Source organism: Camelus dromedarius, chromosome 9, assembly GCF_036321535.1.
Source record: "Camelus dromedarius isolate mCamDro1 chromosome 9, mCamDro1.pat, whole genome shotgun sequence".
Classification (NCBI taxonomy): domain Eukaryota; kingdom Metazoa; phylum Chordata; class Mammalia; order Artiodactyla; family Camelidae; genus Camelus; species Camelus dromedarius.
Window position 1 is genome coordinate 4,298,906 of NC_087444.1, and position 19,426 is coordinate 4,318,331.

At 39.2% G+C, this 19,426-nt stretch overlaps 1 protein-coding gene and 1 pseudogene across 1 annotated transcript in view; both read right to left on the reverse strand.

Annotated features, from left to right (window-relative positions):
- ALG14 (ALG14 UDP-N-acetylglucosaminyltransferase subunit) overlaps window positions 1-19,426 on the reverse strand; it is a 78,973-nt gene that overhangs the window by 24,953 nt on the left and 34,594 nt on the right. The window lies entirely within an intron of this gene.
- LOC116155037 (U4 spliceosomal RNA) lies at window positions 8,118-8,233 on the reverse strand (annotated as a pseudogene).

The following is a 19,426-nucleotide window of genomic DNA, read 5'->3' on the forward strand; positions in this document are numbered from 1 at the left end:
AAAGGAGTGGTGAAAGGGGACATCATACTATAAGTTTTAGCTAATGCAATGAGATTTTGAAAAGGATATAGTGGGTGTACTAATTGGGAAAGAAGAAATAAAATTGTCTTTGTTTGCAGATGGCATGATGAAAGAACTGAGGAAAAAATTCCTAGAACTACTATGTGATTACAGCAAGGTTATAGGATATAAGATTAATACACACAAGTCAATCACTTTTCTTTCTTTAAATTTTTAATTTTTGGGGGTGGAGTAATTAGGTTTGTTTGTCTGTCTATCTATCTATCTATCTATTTATTTATTTTTAATGGAGGTACTGGGGATGGAGCCCAGGACCTTATGGATGCTAAGCACACACTCTACCACGGAACTCTACCCTCTTCCACTACATTTTTTTTAAAAATTGAACTATAGTTGATTTACAATGTTGTATTAGTTTCTAGTGTACAGCAAAGTGATTCAGTTTTATATATATATAAATATATATTATTTTTCATTATAGGTTATTACAAGATATTGAATATAGCTCCCCATGGTACACAGTAGAACCTTGTTGTTTATCTATTTTATATACAATAGTTTGTATTTGGTAATCTTAAACTCCTAATTTATCCCTCCACCCTCTTTCCCCTTTGGTAACCATAAGTTTGTCTTCTATGTCTGTGAGTCTATTTCTGTTTTGCAAATAAGTTCATTTGTACCATATTTTAGGTTCCACATATAAACGATATCATATTATATTTGTCTTTCTCTGACTTACTTTACTTAGTCATAAGAGATAATCTCTAAGTCCATCCATATTGCTGTAAAATGGCATTATTTCATTCTGGAAGTCAGTCACTTTTCTGTTGAACAATTGGAATTTTAAATGAAAAACACATTATATTAGCACCCCAAATAATGAAATACTTAGGTATAAATCTAACAAAAGATACATAAGATCTATGTGAGAAAAACCACAAAACTCTGAAGAACAAAATCAAAGAGGAACTAAACAAACAGACAGATATCCATGTTCATGGATAGGAAGATTCAGTTCTTCCCAATTTCATCTATAGAGTCAATGCAATCCCAGTCAAAATCCCAGCAAGTTATTTTGTGGATATCAACTAAGTGATTTTAAAGTTTATATGGAGAGGCAAAGGCACAGAATAGGTAACACAACATCAAAGAAGAACAAAGTTAGAGGACTGACATTACCTGACTTCAGCAAGCAAGTACTGACTTTGTACTTACTATAAAGTTACAGTATCAAGAGAGTATGGCATTGGTGAAAGAATAGATAAATACATCAAAGTAACAGAACAGGGAGCCAGAAATAGAGCCACATAAATACAGTCAACTAATATTTGACAGTGGAGTAAAGGCAATACAATGGAATAAGACAGTCTTTTCAAAACATGGTACTTGAAGAACTGGACATACATGTGCAAAAAAAAAAAAAAAGAATCTAAACACAGATCTTACACCCTTCACAAAAACTAACTCAAAATGGATCACAGACCTACATGTAAGATGAAAAACTATGAAATTCCTAGAAGACAACATAGAAAATCTAGATGACCTTGGGTTTGGTGATAAATATTTAGATGTAACATCAAAGGCACGATCCAGGAAAAACCATTGATAAGCTGGACTTTATGAAAGTAAAAATTATATTCTTTAAAAGACATTGTCAGGAAAACAAAGACAAACCACAGACTGGGAGAAAATATTTGCAAAAGACCTATCTGATAGAGGACTGTTATCCAAAATATACAAAGAACTTTTAAAAGTCAACAATAAGAAAATGAACAAACTAAGATATGGATCAAAGATCTTAACAGATACTTCATCAAAGAAGTTATACAGACAGCAGATAAGGTTATGAAAAATGCTCCATATCATATATCACTAGGGAAATGCAAATTAAACAATGAGATACCAGTACATACCCATAAGAATGGCCAAAATCCAGAAAACTGACAACATCAAATCCTGATAAAGATGTAAAGCAACAGGAACTCTCATTCATTGCTTGTGGCAATGCAAAATGGTACAGCCATTTTGGAAGACACGTTGGCAGTTTCTCACATAACTAAACATACTCTTAACATATGATCCAGTAATTGCGCTTCTTGGTATTTACCCAAGGAACTGAATACTTATGTATACAAAGAAACCCGCACATAGATGTTTACAGCAGTTTTATTCATAACTGCCAAAACTTGGAAGCAACCAAGATACTCTTCAGTAGGTGGATAGATACTAAACCGTGGTACATCTAGACAATGGGATATTATTCGGCACTAAAAAGAAATGTTATCAAGCCACGGAAAGACATGGAAGAACCTTAAGTGCATATTACTACCTGAGAGAAGCCAATCTGAAAAGGCTGCATGCTGTATAATTGCAAATATATGACATTCTAGGAAAAGCAAAACTACAAAGACAGATAAAAAAAAAAATTAGTGATTGTCAGCAGGTAACGAATAAGCAAAACACAGAGCACGTTTAAGGCAGTGACACTACTTTCCATGATAATATAATGGTGGATACATGTCATGTATTTGTCAAAACCTACTGAATGTATAACAGTAAGAGTGAACAATTATGCAGATAACTGGACTTTGGGTAATAATGATGTGGCAATGTGGGTTCCTCCGTTTCAACAAACGTACCAGCCTGGTGAGGGACGCTGATAATGCAGGAGGCTGTACACGAGTCGGGGCAGAGGGTACATGGGAAATCTCTGGGCTTTCTGCTGAATTTTGCTGAAAACCTGAGACTGCTCTAAAAGTAAAATCTACTTTAAAAAAAGTGAGAGAAAGAAACAACAAGCTACTGTACACTGATATTTCTATCAGCCACGTGACTACTCATTTGTGTATTATGGATTCAGAAAATACCACAAGAATGAGTTAGTTCTTTTTGCCATTTCTGAGTTCTACGAAGAAAAGAAAGTTCTTATTGACTGGAAGGGAAAAAAATATCAGAACATCATTCCATATTTAATGAAAAGTTCTACAAATTTGGAAGAGAAAATTCCAACTGGGCCTAGTAGGAATATAAACAAGCAATGTTCTTCATTATATAAACAAATAAACTGAATAAAGTCAGAGGAATTATTCTTATCATATATTGAGAATACTGTGTGCTGGTCTGGCCATACTATGATCAGAAAGTCAAGTCAGAAAAGAATGAGGGATGGTGGGGGCATCTCAATTAGCGTAGGCCTGAAGATCCCAACTACTTCCGTAAAAAACAGGAGTAAGATTGTTATTCCTTATTATTGAACTTCAAAAACTAAATTAGATCATTGTTTTGGTCTTCACTTTTAATGAATAAAAGTGATAAAAAGTGGATTAAAAGATTTAATCAAATTTAATTATTATTCCACCATATGAACTTCCATGTATATATGGTGAATGTCACAGTAATCCTCAAAAGCTCTAGTTTAGGGAAATACCATCCAACCTGGTGAGACATGGACTTGGTACTAAACTTTTATGAACTACTTTACAGTTGTTTTGTTTTATTAGAGAAAGCCACCAGGAATTAGAGTAGAGCCTAGGAAGATTTTGCTGCTCGTTAAGTAATGATTAGTTCTCCACATTTGTTACTAAGAAGTACAAATGTCAGATTCGGCGGTCACCAAGGTTACGCCAGCAGAATTAGGAAAGTTCTGAGGTACCTCTCGTCAGGCAGCACTCTGCAGGTTAGCACAGATTACATCATCATGCATTGGGGTTCCCCTTGAGAACATCCGTGTTCCAGGCTTTGGTGGAATTTCCTAATACACCACATTAAAATCACCGAGTCAGACTCTTAAAGTTGGAAGGAGCCTTAAAGATCAAAAGAGATATCAGAGGAAAAAGTATAATCTGGTAAGATGTTCAACTCTTTCTTATGTTTGCACTGGGGATTAAACAACAAAATAAAATAAAACAAACAAACAAAAAAACAGTACCAAAGAATCCTTCCCTTTCATCAAAAACATAAGGTTACTATATATTTGCAATCATAGAGGTACCTCATTTTCCCAGTGCAGGACAAGTAGCAGGCTGTATTTGAACTTGACCAAAAATTACTGTTTATTCACAATTTACCCTAACCCACCATTGCTTCTAATAGAAGTAAGTTTCCTGTGCTTTAAAATAAAAATACAGCAACCAGAACCTGGATGTTTACAGTGTTTTGCCAACAATTAAAACACACAATCCCCAGATCTGCACTGGCTTTGTAGACAAAAGAAATTGAACAATTACTTGAGTTCCAAAACGAATGCATTGGTCTAACGGGGACTAGACTCCAACTTGTATATTTTACTGTTTTCAGGTCCCCAGGGGGATAAAATGCTTCAGTCTGTATTTTTAGCATTGAGTTATTTTTATTTTAATAGCATTGCTTTTAAATTTTTCCTTAAAAAACAAAACAAAAAGTAAAAACCAAAAAACCCTCCAGCATTTCTAACTTTATGACTCTTTAATTGCACTATGAAATTTGATTATGAAGCAATGATTTTGTTTACTTCACCCAACTTTTATCATTTTGTGTTTAGAATCATTCTCAGGAACCCAAATTGGCCGACTCCTGAGCAAGTTCTAATTACTCCCCAGGGACTGTGACAGCCGGGCGTCTAGCACTGTTCACCGTTTGGCTGGGAAACAGGCTTCCTCTTTAGTGCCCGATCTGTTATTGATTTAAAAATTGACCTAAAGGGCTATTTGTTCTGGGTTCTTTGAAGTACACTTGCTACTCCCGCCTTCTGGAACTATTCTGTCAGACTTCCCGAAGCCTTATGCCACAGTCTTCACTGTTGAGTTTGTGCGGCGGGGACTGATGGGATAATGGCCCGTTAACCTGCTCTCCCCTCCAGAAGGGGGCCTGGGATTTAAAACACTTCTAAATAATCACACTGGTGTTTCTGTCTTGAACCTTGAGGCAGGTCAGTTCAGGCCCCTGTTCTCCTGATCCCTCTTTCCGAACCCTGGACGTGGGGCCTGGCCTGCCTCCCAGATTATATGCTCTTCTGAGCGTGAGTGCCACCCATACCTCACAGTCACTTCCACCTTCCACGGTGCCCAGCTCAGGTCTCAGCTCAAAGCAGTTATTCAGTGTAAAATGAAAACAGCTTTGCAAATTATTTATTTACAATTACTGACAGATAAATTACAATTATTTTTACATTTATTTACACATAATGTTTTATTTGAAAATAATAACAAGTTTATGAAATAATAACGAATTCAGGAATAAGTGACCTCAAAGGATAGAGATTCAGATTATAACCAGTAAAATCTTAGTCTGATTTCTAGGTTTTATGATTGTAGGATGTGGCATCAGAAACCAATTCTACATTGATAGTTGCAGGTCCTTTTAAAAAAATAATTGTATGAATGACATTTTCCTTAAGAATCAAGTGGGTGTTTTGGCGGAATGGCAGCAGAGGGAGACCTGAGTTCCTCAGACATGGTTGTTTCCTAATCCTTTTCAATCTGAAGAGTTTTGCATGGTTTTAAACTGGCCATGGCGCTCTCAGAAGAGGGGACATCCAAGTTCCCACGCTCTCTGATCACTGGGCCCACCCGGCTTGTAGGGAGCGAGAGAGTCACAGTAATAACGGGGGTCCAGGAGCAGTTCCAGGGGCCCCTGTACACCATGCACCTCTGGGTGGGACCTAAGAAGGAGAAGAGGCTGGCAGCCGAGGAGGAGATACTTAACTGGCAGAGAAGGATGACAGGGCGGCGCTCTGGGGAGAGGTGGGATCCGGAGCTGCTAATTTTTGTCATGGTGTCTTCCAGTTCCTTACAACGGAAGACCTCTGTAAGCGAAAATTAAAAAGGAATACACACACACACACACACACACACACACACACGCACATAAAACTCAATCATCATGCTATACACCAGAAATTAACACAACATCGTAAACCAACTATACTTCAATTAAAAAAAAAAAGATCTCTCTAAGCACCCCACACACTGCTAAGCTCCCTGGCGGATAATAATAAAGCCAGAAGACTTAGTTTTTGGCCCTTAAAGAGCTCATAATGTAATTTGGGGAAGGGGAAATGAATGGAAGTGAACAGAGAACAATGAAATGCTAGCCTGTAAGTTTGAGAGGAGTTCACAGGCAGGAAAGATCTGGATGGAGTGGAAGTTCAAGACACAGCTCAGAAGAAGCTTCCAGAAACTGAGGAAATGAACTGTGTAACTGAGAATCAGGCCCGTGCCGATGAACTTCTCCTTGAGAGGGGCAGATTCAGAAGGACATCCTTGAAATGGGGCCCAGCAGGAGAGAGCGCCCTGACAGACTGCTCCTGGAAGGGCTGGAGTCTGTGATGAAGACACAAGAGCCAAAAAAGAAAGAACAGAGAAGCAAATAATCCTTGGTTGTTTTCATGCCTGAAGGGGCTCACTGTGGCATGAAAATCAACATGGAAACAGGCATACCACGTCACCCAAGCTGGGCGCCGCGCAGACATTCCTTGGCCTAAGTTTAAAAATATTTATTAACTCCTTGTTAGCCTCTCAATTTTTGGAAGACAATATTTAACCCAGGGACAGAGTGGGGGAGGACCTAGGACTCTACCGTGGAGGCCCATTATGTACATACAGCTATAGTCACATAAGACCATGAAGCAGGTGTTATGGTCTCTGTTCTACAGATGAAGGAAAGGACGTTTTTGGAGATTAAATAGCTCAATTAAGCTTGCCCACATATTTGAATGGCAGACCTGGATTCTGAACCCAGTGTGCACGCTGCCCAAGCCCGTTTCCTCTGTTTTATGTGGGGCGTGTACACCTGGTCACCCTTGGAGAGGAGAGGAACCTGTCTCATTTGTAGCGTGGTCTCGAGCTGAGTGTGCAGCTGGGAGTCAGAAGAACTGGGTTTTCCTTCCATGCTTTGCCATTAGTTCTAAGGCTCTGAACAAGGCACTCCCCCTCTCGGCTTTATTATCTACACCTTAAAAAGAGGATGTGCGATTAAACTATTGTGAAGGCATTATCTTTGTAAGTTTATGATTCTAAGTGTACGACTGGATTCCCCACCAGGGGATGACTTAATATGACCGTTCTAAGTAAAAAGAGGAGGGGAGTGTGAGGATACACAGTGATCTCTGTATTAAAAATCCACCAAGAAATAAGTGACCTGATAAATAGGAACTATTCTGCCACAAGAGTAGTGGCAGCTCCAGGACTTCAAAGAGTAAGGGCTTGGGGACAGCAGGCCTGTCGTGCTGCCGTGCACAGTAAGCCCACTCCCTCCACCTGCGCGGCCTGCACGCAGTCCTCCGGGTGGACGAGGCTCCCACACCACCCTCTGCGCTGCTACCGCTCATGACGGTCATCAGGAAGGGCATGAAAGCTGGACACAAACAGGACCTACTCAGGGGACCCACACAAATGAAACAACCAGAGGTAAGAGACATGAAAACAGTTAGACATACCACGTCATCCAAGCTGGATGATCCGACACCTACTTCATAGTCTTCTGTGAATATACTGTGTGTACATAAGGGGCCCCAGAAAGACTCTCAGAGCTAAGTCATCATCATCATTTAAAAAATGTTTTGGATAGATAAACAACAAATTTCTACTGTAGAGCACAGGGAGCTATATTCAGTATCTTGTCATAACCTATAATGAAAAACAATCTGAAAAAGAATATATGTATGTATACATATGACTGAAACACTATGCTGTACACAGAAATTGACACAACACTGTAAATTGACTATATACTTCAATTAAAAAAATATGTTTTGGGCATTCACTACACCTAAGGCACTATGAGGGGCGGGGGCTTGGAAGAACATTAGTCATTCAGCTGGGAGGTGAGCAGAAATCGGTGGTTTTGAGAGGCAGGGAGTCAATCACCTTCCTGGCAGAGGGAGTGGCCTGTCCAAAAGCAAATGGATCTGACTTCTGTGCTCCGTCCGCTGTGGCTTCCTATTCCTACTTGATCGGAAGGAGAGGCTAAGCTCAGACAGGTTAACTGATTAACCTTGAGTCACAAGCCTAATTACTCACAAAGCTGAGAGCAAAACCAAAACCTCCTGACCCCCAGGACGGCGTATATCCCTCTGTACCGTGAGCAGGGTATAATGCATGCTAATCAGAGAAAACAGTAACGTGGACATTTTAAGAAAAAATGTAAAGCAAACACTCAGAGTGAATTCTTCAATTAGCAACAATCTCGCCTTGAATAAACCTCACCGGCTACGACACTGCCACTGCGCAAAGCTCAGGGTGAATTCCTGATGAAACCTACATAACAAAAATGAGGAACTGCTCTTCTGTGACTCGAAGGCTGGAAGTCTGCCACACACAAGTCTCACCCAGTTCCCAGAGGGAGGAGGGAAAGCCACACCCCCACCAGAGCCCAGCCGCCCCCCACCCCATTCTATTCTCCATTCGTATTGAGCAGTGAGGGATTTTTCCTCCTTGTGTGACTTCACAGAGATGAATCACGGTTCCTTGAAAAGCTGAAACAGGAAAGTTGGCTTGGGAATAATAAAACAGCAACAGACTAAGTCCCCTGGGCTCTGGGCACTGCCTCCACTAAGGAGACGTCTACAAAATACTGCATTGTGTAAGCAAATATGGAGCTTTGAAGATGTGGACACAACTGATTTAAGCATGAAACACCTGTCCTTAGAGAAAAGTAATTATTCAGCCCATAAGAGCAAACCTGTTTTCACCAGCTATAAAAATTTTTAAAAAATTGCTTTGTCAAAGATTTGTATAAATGGCTTAAATGCGACTTCACAAAGACCAAGAATGCAAAACGGTGTTCTGCTAACAGATGGAATTTGCTGCCCTTTGCAATTCTACAGTTGATCCCACAGCAGATTTCATTCTTTACGGCAGAATATGGCAATTTTGACATCATAAGCATATGAAACTTATAAATCCAGTATTCACATTTCTTAAAAGGAATGATCAGTCACGACATGTTCTTTCTGTAATTCAGCCTTATCAGCAGGGAACATCTTGCTGTTTCTGAGAGCTCTCAAGCTCTCTAACCTGTTTCTAATAGACCCGTTTCACTCCTCTGAACAATAATGCTAAAATATCTTTTACTGTAAGCCACAACAATGCTTGAAATTTGTAAGGTGTTTATTCATTCCTCTGAGCAAATCTAGGGTAATCATAGTTTCCTCATCTCTGATTATAATGTCCTTTTGAAGAATATTTTTATAATTGTTTGCCCATATGTCTTAGAGAAGATCAGAGTTTGCCTGTTTGCTCCTGTGGACAAGCAACACGGAGGGTGAGAAGCACCTGGCTTACCTCTGCTACAAAGTGCTGTCCTGCTACAAGTGGACTCTCAAATCTCATGCTCCACATAGAGAAGTGATGAGTTTTCTGCAACTGACTGAATTCCAGTGTGTCTAACATTAGAAAAAGAAATCCATGACCAGGAGCTTCATTGTATTCATGCTACAAAAGGGAACAATTATACCAGGCGGCCAGGAGAAAAAGAAATCACCAAAAAGCAAATTACCAAAGAGAAAATGCCAGCCTAAAAAGGTATGTTTTACCCAAATAACTCATGGGGAAGGAAACGAGAAATTTAAAAAAACAGAAGATGGGATTTAGTCTCCAGAGGCTGTTAGAAAACACTGTCTAAGTTTTGATCTTTTTTTGTTTTAATATAGTAAAAAACTCAAGTGATTTCATGATACTCAGGCCTTAAAATAAAGCAACTGTTGGTGAAAATGTCTTGGAACCCAATACAGGTGGTGCCCACCATTTGAATGTACCAAATGCTACTGAACTGAAGACTTTAAAATGGTTAATTTTATGTTATGTGAATTTCATCTCAATAAAAAAAGTAAAGCAACTGTATTCTGCTTAAGATGACTGAGGAATTTTTGCCATTTCCTTTTGATTGCTTTGACAGAGATAATATTTAACACTTCAGAAATGTGCTATCAAGAAAATCCTTAGATGAATTCCAGGGATTTATTCAATGGGTACAAAAGTTAGCCAAAGAGCAATTATGCAATGCTTTTTCCCCCTATTCTATGTTTTCCACCCCACTAAAAGCTCTAAGCAGTCATCACTAAGTTTTAATAGCTTCTCTCTTTCCTTTCTATATCCCTCCTGCCCAACTTCTCTCCTTCAATATTTACTGAACTCCAACATGCCCCTGAGCCCTTTCCTAGGTGCTAGGATTGCCAAGATGAGTAACACATTTTACCTTCCCTCAAGGAGTTCACGGTCTGCGTCCAAATTTCAAAAACCCCCAAGCTGCTTCCCTACCAACTCAAGTTCCAGGCATTTCCACGTCTTCCATGAGCCCACCTGCCTGGGACCGCTGCAGCCCTTCGAAGCTCTCTCTCCCATCCCAGGCTCAACTATTTGTGTCCTGTTTGTGTGCCTTTCTTTTCTTTTTCCCTTCAGACCAAAGGAAGATTTTTAAAATGTTAGACAAAAACAGCACTTTGGTGATTTTTTTCAGATGCTATAAAAATAGAGCTCTGCAGATTCACATGAAACTTTAAAACGGGCACCGTGAGGCTGGGAAACGGACTGGTTTTAGGAATCACTCACGCATAAAAACTGAAGATCACTGCAAGGACTCCCCTTCTGTTGATCCCACCCTCTTCTCACGCAGCCCCCGGGGCCTCCCAGCACCCTTCTGCACCAGGCCAGGTCTCACTGCCTCTGACCGCACAGCCGTCCTTCCTTGGAGAACAGCTCTGTTTCATTCACGCGTCCCGTATTCTCATCCTCTCACAGCTGGACCCCTTTCCCTCCAGCTCTTACTTCTGTTTGCTCTGCAGCCACACCGTTACCCTGGGGAAGCACGCTAGCTTTCACCTGGAAAGGAAGAGGCCCACCAGGCCGGGCGCAGAGGAGCCTGCGAGGGGCGGGGCCGTAGACCACGCAGACCAGGACGCGGGCGAAACGCAACGAGAAGCGGTAGGTAGGCAAAGCCGCCCCGGCTTCTGGAACGTTTGCCAAATAGGAAAGGGATCAACTTAGAAAAGAAAGAAAGCTCATTTTCAAGCTTCGGAGAATCCCCCAAAGTGGAGAAAAAGAAAAACAGTTTGAAGCAACCTCTAACTGATAATATATAGCCTAATTTTGACACAGATTTTGTTCTGAGGTCACTCAAAATGTGAAACAGAAACCATAACATTTAAATTAAATACCTCATTTGTGGGTGGAAGCAGCTATAGGCTGTCACCCAGCCAACATGTCAGTGGAACAGCTGGTAATTTCACCACGCAGCTGGGAAAAGCAGTTTGTCAGTCAGAAGAAACGAGATATGTGGGAGGATTTTCACATACAATCACTTCTCACAGTGGACTCCGACCATCATCAGACCTGCTAAATGCACGTACGATACAGAGCTGGTTCCTCTGGATGCTATGAAAGTTGCTAAATTTACGGTGCACGTATGGAGGAGAAATACAAGCTGGGGAAAGGTAACACTGGCATTGCTTTAACATGTCCCGGAGGACTGGTCAACATGGGAGTAGGGACGGAACAAATTTAAACAAATAGCTCCCAAGTATGTTTTCTTTAATCTCGGAAAACAAGAAGCAGTAGACAATTGTGATCTAATTGTTTCTTATTTGACTTGGCTTGAAAAATCTTATTCTCACTTAACTCTATTTATAGATAGGCATCTTGGGCCAGCTAACCTTTTCTTTGTCCAGCTTAGCTTCCTCTGAACATGCTATTAAGGTTTTTTGATCACCAAAAAATATAATACCAGATGAAGGTCATTACATAAAGAGAATCAAACCAACAGCAATTAAGGGGAAAAACCAAGTTCCTGTAAGGGTTCTGGCATATCAACAAAAAGTTAATTGACTCTTCTTAATGTCTGAAACACACGTCCATCAATAGGCCAATAAAAATTTTATATACTATGCAAACAGTGGTAATCCCAGTACCATTCAGTTGGTGGCTCACCACAGAAAATATCTAACTAAAAAAAATCCTAAATCATAGTACCCCATTTATGGACAATAACCCATTATCCATGTCATCAACCCGCTTCTGCTATGAACTTAGACATTTCACAGCTCAAACTGGATATGGAACATGGGAAAAAATGACTAAGTAAAATAATGGCTTTCTTTCATACAAAGCATGAGTGTACATGTGATAAATACATCTACATTTGTTATGGCGAATTAAACCAGCTTCAGCTTCAGGCAAAGAGGCAGAGTATTAGGCTGAAATGGTCCATTTCTTTCCAATTTGTTATACATCTAGAATCTGAAAGTTATTTTTCACTTAATTAAAAATTAAATTAGGTTTCATTTTTGTATTCAGGGCTTTTTCTTTGAGTATTTCATTTAACAACAGCCAGGCTGGAATGAAGCCAGTAATCAAACACTGCAGACTTGGGAAACCCTTCTGGTTTTTCAGACTCTTAATAAAGCCTGAGAAGAATACCGATTTAGGGAGCAGGCGCTTCGTCTTTGTGATGACTCACATCACCCAGTATTCATTCATTTATTTTTAAGTCATTCCACAAATATGTGGAAGGCACTCTTCTAGGAAGGGACCATGGGAAACACAAAAATACATGACCTTTACCCTCAAGAACTTTACAGATTTTTCTCCCTTAACATAAGCAGTTCCCTTACTTTAGTTTAATGATCAGCAGCCTCATAAATTCAACGTTCTCTTCTTCACCTTGAAACAAACAAATTTCTCCTCTAGAGTATATTTTTAAGAGAGCCTGAGATCCACCTACTCACTCAAAGAAGATTCAAGGACTCCTACTTTTAGGAGAAACTAAAAAGACACAATAGTAAAGAAATCTTCAGTTTCACGAGACAAAGCAGTGAACTGCAAGGACTATTTCCAGTTCATGTTACTGTGGGATCACTGTGCACATTACTCCAGGGGAAAAGGGCACAGAACAGATTATGAAGAGCTCAGATCAATGAGCTCACTTACAGACATGGCTTTAGAAGGGCTACTGAAAAGTCCCATGTCTCACAGCTGTCTGCAGACCCATTAGGTGGAATCAGCAAAGATACAGAAGAGCTCAGTGACATCATCCACCAACAAGATCTAACAAATAAACACAGAGCACACCACACAACACAGCAGAACACACGTCCTTTTCAAGCACCCACGGAATAGTCGCCAAGACAGACTGCATCCTGGGTGGTAGAACATACCTTAACGTATTTAACAACAGAGTGTGTTCCCTGACCATAATGGAATCGAGCTAGAAATCAGTAACAGAAAGGTAATAGGAGAAAAATCTCCACGTACTTAGAAATGAAAGCACTCTGAATGATCAACGAGTCAAGGAGGAAGTATTAAAGGACATAAAAAATACTTAGAACCAAATGAAAACATAACATATTTATGTTTGTAGGATGATGCTAAAGCAGCACTGAAAGAGAAATTTATAGCACTAAATGCTTACGTTAGTAAAAAGGAAAGGTCTTAAATCTATAATCTAGAACCCTGACCTAAGAAACTAGAAAAAGAAGAGCAAAATGAATCCAAAGCAACACAAGAAAGGAAATAAGAGCAAATAAATGAAACAAAAAGCTGATTCTTTGAAAAGATCAATAAAATTGACATGTTTCTTGCAAGACTGACAAATATAAAAAGACAGAAGACAGAACTTGCCAATATCAGGAGTGAAACCATGGCTATAACCACGGATCCTAAAGCCATAAAAAAGGATAACGAGGAAACATCACAACTCTTTGCACATAAAGTTGATAATTTAGATGAAATGGAACAAGTCCTTGAAAATCACAAACTACCAACATTCACCCAGTATGAGGCAGAGAATCTTAACAATCCTATGCCTATTAAAGAAATGTAATCTGTAGCTGAAAAGCTTCTGAAGATCTCTAGGACTAGGTGGCATCACTGGCGAATTTTACCATACATTTAACAGAGAATTAACATAAATCCTAAACAATCTCTTCCAGAAAACAAAGGGGGTGAAACACTTCCTAAACATTTTATAAAGCCAGTTTAATCTCAATACCAAAACCAGACAAAGATGGTCCAAAACAGAAAGCTAAAGACAAATGGTCCCTCATGAATATAAAAATTCTCACAAATAAGTAGCAAATCAAATCCATCTGTATGTAAAAATGGTTATACACCATGATTAGGTGGGATTTGTTACAGGAATAGAAGCCTGTTTCAATTATCTGAAAATCATTCAATGTAATGTACTGTATCAACAACTAACAAAAAACCATGATTGTGCCAATTGATGCAAAAAAAAAAGCTTATGACAAAATTCATTTTGTTATTAATATATTAATTTTTCATAATGTCATTAATAAAAACATTTTCAGAAAATCAGGAACATAGACTGTGATGGTTAATTTTATGTGTCAACTTGACCAGGCCATGGGGTGCCCAGACATTTGATCAGACATATGACTCTAAGGGTGTTTTGGGGTAAGATTAACATTTGAATCAGTAGACTGTGTAAAGCACATTGCCCTCCCTAATGTGGATGGTCCTCATCCAATCAACTGAACGCCTGAATAGAACAAAAAAGCTGAGTAAAATCCTATTCTATTGGTTCTTTCTTTTCTAGAAAACCCTAACAAACAGAGAAGAGAAACTTCCTCCGTTTCACAAAGAGTATCTATAAAAAACCTACAGTTGACATCATACATGGTAGTCAAACAATGAATGGTTTTCCCGTAAAATTGGAAAATAAACAAAGCTGTCTGCTCTCATCACTCTTATTAAACATCACTAGAAGTCCTAGCTAGTGCAACAAGGTAAGAAAAAAAAAATTTTATGGCTGGTTGGGAGGGAAGAAATAAAACTTTTCCACTTTGCAGAAGATACAGTTATCTAGAAAACCCCAGAAGAATCTACTAAAAAAATCATAGATATAATAAGTGAGTTTTGCAAGATCACAGTATATGAGATAAACAAAAATCAATTATATTTTGATACGTTAGCAACAAACATGTAGAAACATCTAGAATGTAGAAAGAACTGTCGAGAAGCTCAAAAGTAAAACAATTCAATTAGAAAATGGGCAAAAAATAGAAGACATTTCAGTGAAGAAGAGATACTAAGGGCAAATAAGCACATGAGAAAATGTTCACCGTCATTAGCCACGAGGGAAACACAGATTAAAACCGCAACGGTTTATCCCTACACACTGAAGAAGGAGTGATAATACCAAATGCTAGAGAGAGTGCAGAGAAACTGGATCTCTCACCCTTTGCTAGTGGGATGCAAAATGGTGTGGCCACTATGGAACACAGTTTGGCATTTTCTCATAAAACTAGACTTGAACTTTTAATCAGACCTACCAATCTTATTCTTGGGCATTTACCCAGAGAAATGAAAACTTATGCCTCTACAAAAACCTGTACGTGAATGTTCATAGTAGCTTTATTCATAGCAGCAAGAAACTGAAAATAATTCAAATGTACCTCAATGGGTGAATGGTTAAACAAACTGTAGTACATCCATACAATGAAATCCTATTTGGCAGTAAAAAGCAATTATTGATACATGCCAAAAACTGAATGGATCTCAAGGTCATTATGCTCAGTGAAAAAAGTCAATCTCAAGAAGTTCCACACTGTGTGATTCCACTTATAGACCATTCTTTTTTTTTTTAATTTTATTTTTTATTAAAATTTTTAATTTTGGGGGGAGGTAATTAGGTTCTTAATTATCTACTAATTATTTTAATGGAGGTACTGGGACTGAACTCAGGACCTCATGCATGTGAAGCTAGCACTCTACCAACTGAGCTATACCCTCCCCCCATTTATAGAATATTCTTGAAGTGACAAACTATAGCGATGGGAAACAGATTAGTGGCTGCCATGGAACAGGGACTGGGGATAGAACAGGGGAGTTCCTTCGCAGTGATGGAACAGTTATGTATCTTGATTTTGGTGGTGGTTATACAAATAAATACATGGCTAAAACAGACTAGAACTATACATAAACTCACCCCCACCCACCCATGAACATATAGGAAAAACGGTGACAACTTAGTAAGGTTTATAGTCTAGTTAACAGTATTGTACTTACATCAAGTTTCTGAGTTTGATGTTGCACTGGTTATATGACATCACCATGAGGGGAAGCTGGGTGAAGGGTACGTGGAACTCTATGCACTATTTCTGCAATTCTTGGAAACTATAATTATTCCAAAATAAAAAAATGCTAAAAAATTGTGCTCAAATGCTTTTTAAAAGAATCTCAAGTATCAAAATAAGCTGCAAGCTAAAGAGATGGAAGAACTATCTCTGATTTAGTTTTTTCCCAACAAAATTACTCTCTGTTTCATGCCTACCTGTTGTTTCTTTACTCTGTTTTTCTTGAAGCTAACTAAATACAAGCTTTTCAAGGACATAGGCTATATTTTATTCATCCCCTTTAGTGCCTGCTGCAATACAGACATTAAAAAAATTAGTTAAGGTTTTAATTGAGCAAGTTATCTAATTCTGGCAAAATCTGACACATTTCTAAAGAGAACTGGAATTATGCTACCCTGACTAGCTCTGTGACCCTGGTTGCTTAGTCCTCTCTGGACCGTGAGCTCCTCATCTACAGAGTGGAGGTAAAGAGTCCTACGTCAGAGGACTGTTCAGAGAATTAAATGAATTAATATACGTAAAGTATTTGAATAGTGCCTGACACGTAGGGAAAGTTCAATAAATGTTATTTTTCTAAAAATTTTTAAAAATAAGACTTCTAAGTGACTCATTCACATGAATCAAAATGATAAACCAATAAAAGGTTTAAGTGGTCATTTCCTTTAACTTTTATTGGATTTCAATGAAAAGAAGTCTGTTTATGGGGATTACATAGAAATAAGCCCAATATGCCATCCTAACATCAGCCTTAATATTCCACCTTATAAAAACAACTGCCTTGCTACTGCATTCAGGCCTTAAGTTCCAGATCCCATTAAAATGCTACGTGTAAAATGCTAACTAATAAAGGTACAGTCTAAATACTTACGTACACTATGTGACTCTCACTCAACTGACTTATTAATCTTTTACTCTTCTTAAAATGACCTTTTTCTTTTCTCTGACTGATGAACTCTTATCCATCTTTGCTTAAATGTCATCTCCACTCTTAAGTCTTATCCAAGCTCTCCAGGGAGGACCTATCATACATACTGCAACCTCCCCGCTGTGGGCAAGACTGCGCTCCACCCACTGACTGTTGTACTTGTCGCCCGTATAAATCCTGCCACAGAGCAGGGTCCTTGACAGGTATCTGTGGATGAATGAACCACTGAGTTCTTCCTGCGATACGCCCACAGCCATTTTCACTTACCGCCATAAAGCACTAGGCATACTGCTTATAATTATTTGCCATTTGTCTCCTCCCCTGGAGCTGAAGCCCTCTGAGGGCAGGGCCCATGTCTCAGCCATGTCTGCACTCCGGGTGACCAGCACAGTGACTGGAACATTCATCAGATAAGCAGAGCGGTCACCATGTGCCAGGCACAGCTGCGTACGTACAATGAACAAGGCAGGGCAGGTTCTAATGGAATGACAAACAAATACACTAAAAAGACAGTTACATAGTTTTTTTTATTGGGATTAGAGCTGTGAAGAAGACAGAGCAGGGCAGTGTGACAGAGGGACGAGGACATGAGCTAGATGAAGGCTTAGCAGTCAGGCAGGTAACATTTGGGCTCAGAGGACGAAAAGGAGCTAGTCATGTTTAGAGCAGGGGAGAAGAGTCCCATGCACAGGGAACAGCAAGTACAAATCAGCTGGGTTTGTTGGGGGAAAAAATGAAGGCAGGCCTGCCTGGCACTAGTAAAGTAGGGGGAGAGGGGAGGACAAGAGGTCAGAGAAGCAGGTGGGGCTGGAGAGTGCAGGCTACGCTGAGAAGTTTAGACTTTAAGAACACAGAAAGCTGCTGGACAGTTTTGGGTGGGGAGTAACAGAATCTGATTTACATTAAAAAATCACATTGGTAGTCACGGGATGAAAAAATGGCAGGTGGTCATGAACTTCCTTCCACAGACAGACAAGTTAGGAGACTCTGCAGTGAGGGGGTTGGATGGCATGGTGGCAGCGACAATGGACAGACAGATGAGATGACGAATTTTGAAGAGCTGGTTGGCAGGGCTTGCTACCGAACACGGGAAGTAAGGTGTGGCAGAGAGGAATCGAAGATGGCACCTGAGGACTGGAGCCAATTTACCAAGATGGGGGAATAGAAGCAAACATCTACTGTCGTGGACTGAGAACGCTTCAGATGCCTACTGGATGTGCACGTGGAAAAGAAGCACGTATCAGGTACTTAATATATACTTTTAATAACTAAGACTTTGAGGACGATAGACTCACCTAAAGTCAGACATACCATACAGCACTCCAACCTTGACTAACTCTGTTTACTGCTTCCAAGGTTACAGAGACAAACAAAATAATAAGTTACTGAACTAACGAGAAGTCTCAGTTCATTTGATGAACTGTCATTTTTGGCTGCTACTGATGTTCCCTCGACCAGATTTTTAATACAAAGGTGCTGAATTTTGTGTCAGAAGTTTTAGACAAATGCTGTAACTCAGTTCTAGTATTTGTGTCACTTAGAGAAGGTCTTCTAGACACTGGAGTGGTGAGCTGTCGAGAAGAGCAAGGAACGACTCACCAAATCACTTTTACTCAAGAATAATTAAATGCCATTTATGAAGCTACTGGGAGTCAAAGGTTTTTATGCTTTTGGCAATGATTTACCTTTAAAAATTCATACTTACTGAGATGCAATTTGCACAGAGTAAAATGTAGTTTTTAGTGCACAGGTCTGAGTTATGACAAACACATACAGTTAAGTAACCAAGTAACCAACCACCCAAACAATCAAGATACAGAAGAGCTTCTCACCCAAAATAGCTCCTTCAAGTCTTTTTGTAGTCAGTCTCTCCACCGCCCCTGGATGCTGGCAACCAACTGCCTGTATTCTGTCCCATTATCTTTTTAAACTCCAGAATAATCTAAGCAAACTTAATGCCTCTTATCCACAGATGCCTGACAACCCCATTTATCTTGAAAAATACGGTACGTGAAATATCAGAACCACCTAAAAAGTATTTAATGACCTCGTAAAAAAAAAAAAGAAGCCATCCATTCCAATTATTAAGGATTGGATTCAGGCCTCCAAGCCAGAATTTATAACTTTCCTCTAAGACGTTCTTCATCTAGTAATTGGCCTGGATGAAACGACTTTTAATATACACTCAACAACAAGATTTACACACTTTTTCATCAGCAACCAGAGGTTTTGTGGATTACTATCTCATCTAAAGAGTTAATTAGGACATAAAACATTACATATCCTCACAGTGGTTTCACATATGATTTTCTGTAACAGGAAACTGGTAAATATGAATTTGATTAAACTTCCAAGTTAATCTCATTTGTAAAATCCTGTAATAATACTGCTTTAATAATAATATTCCTCTTTGA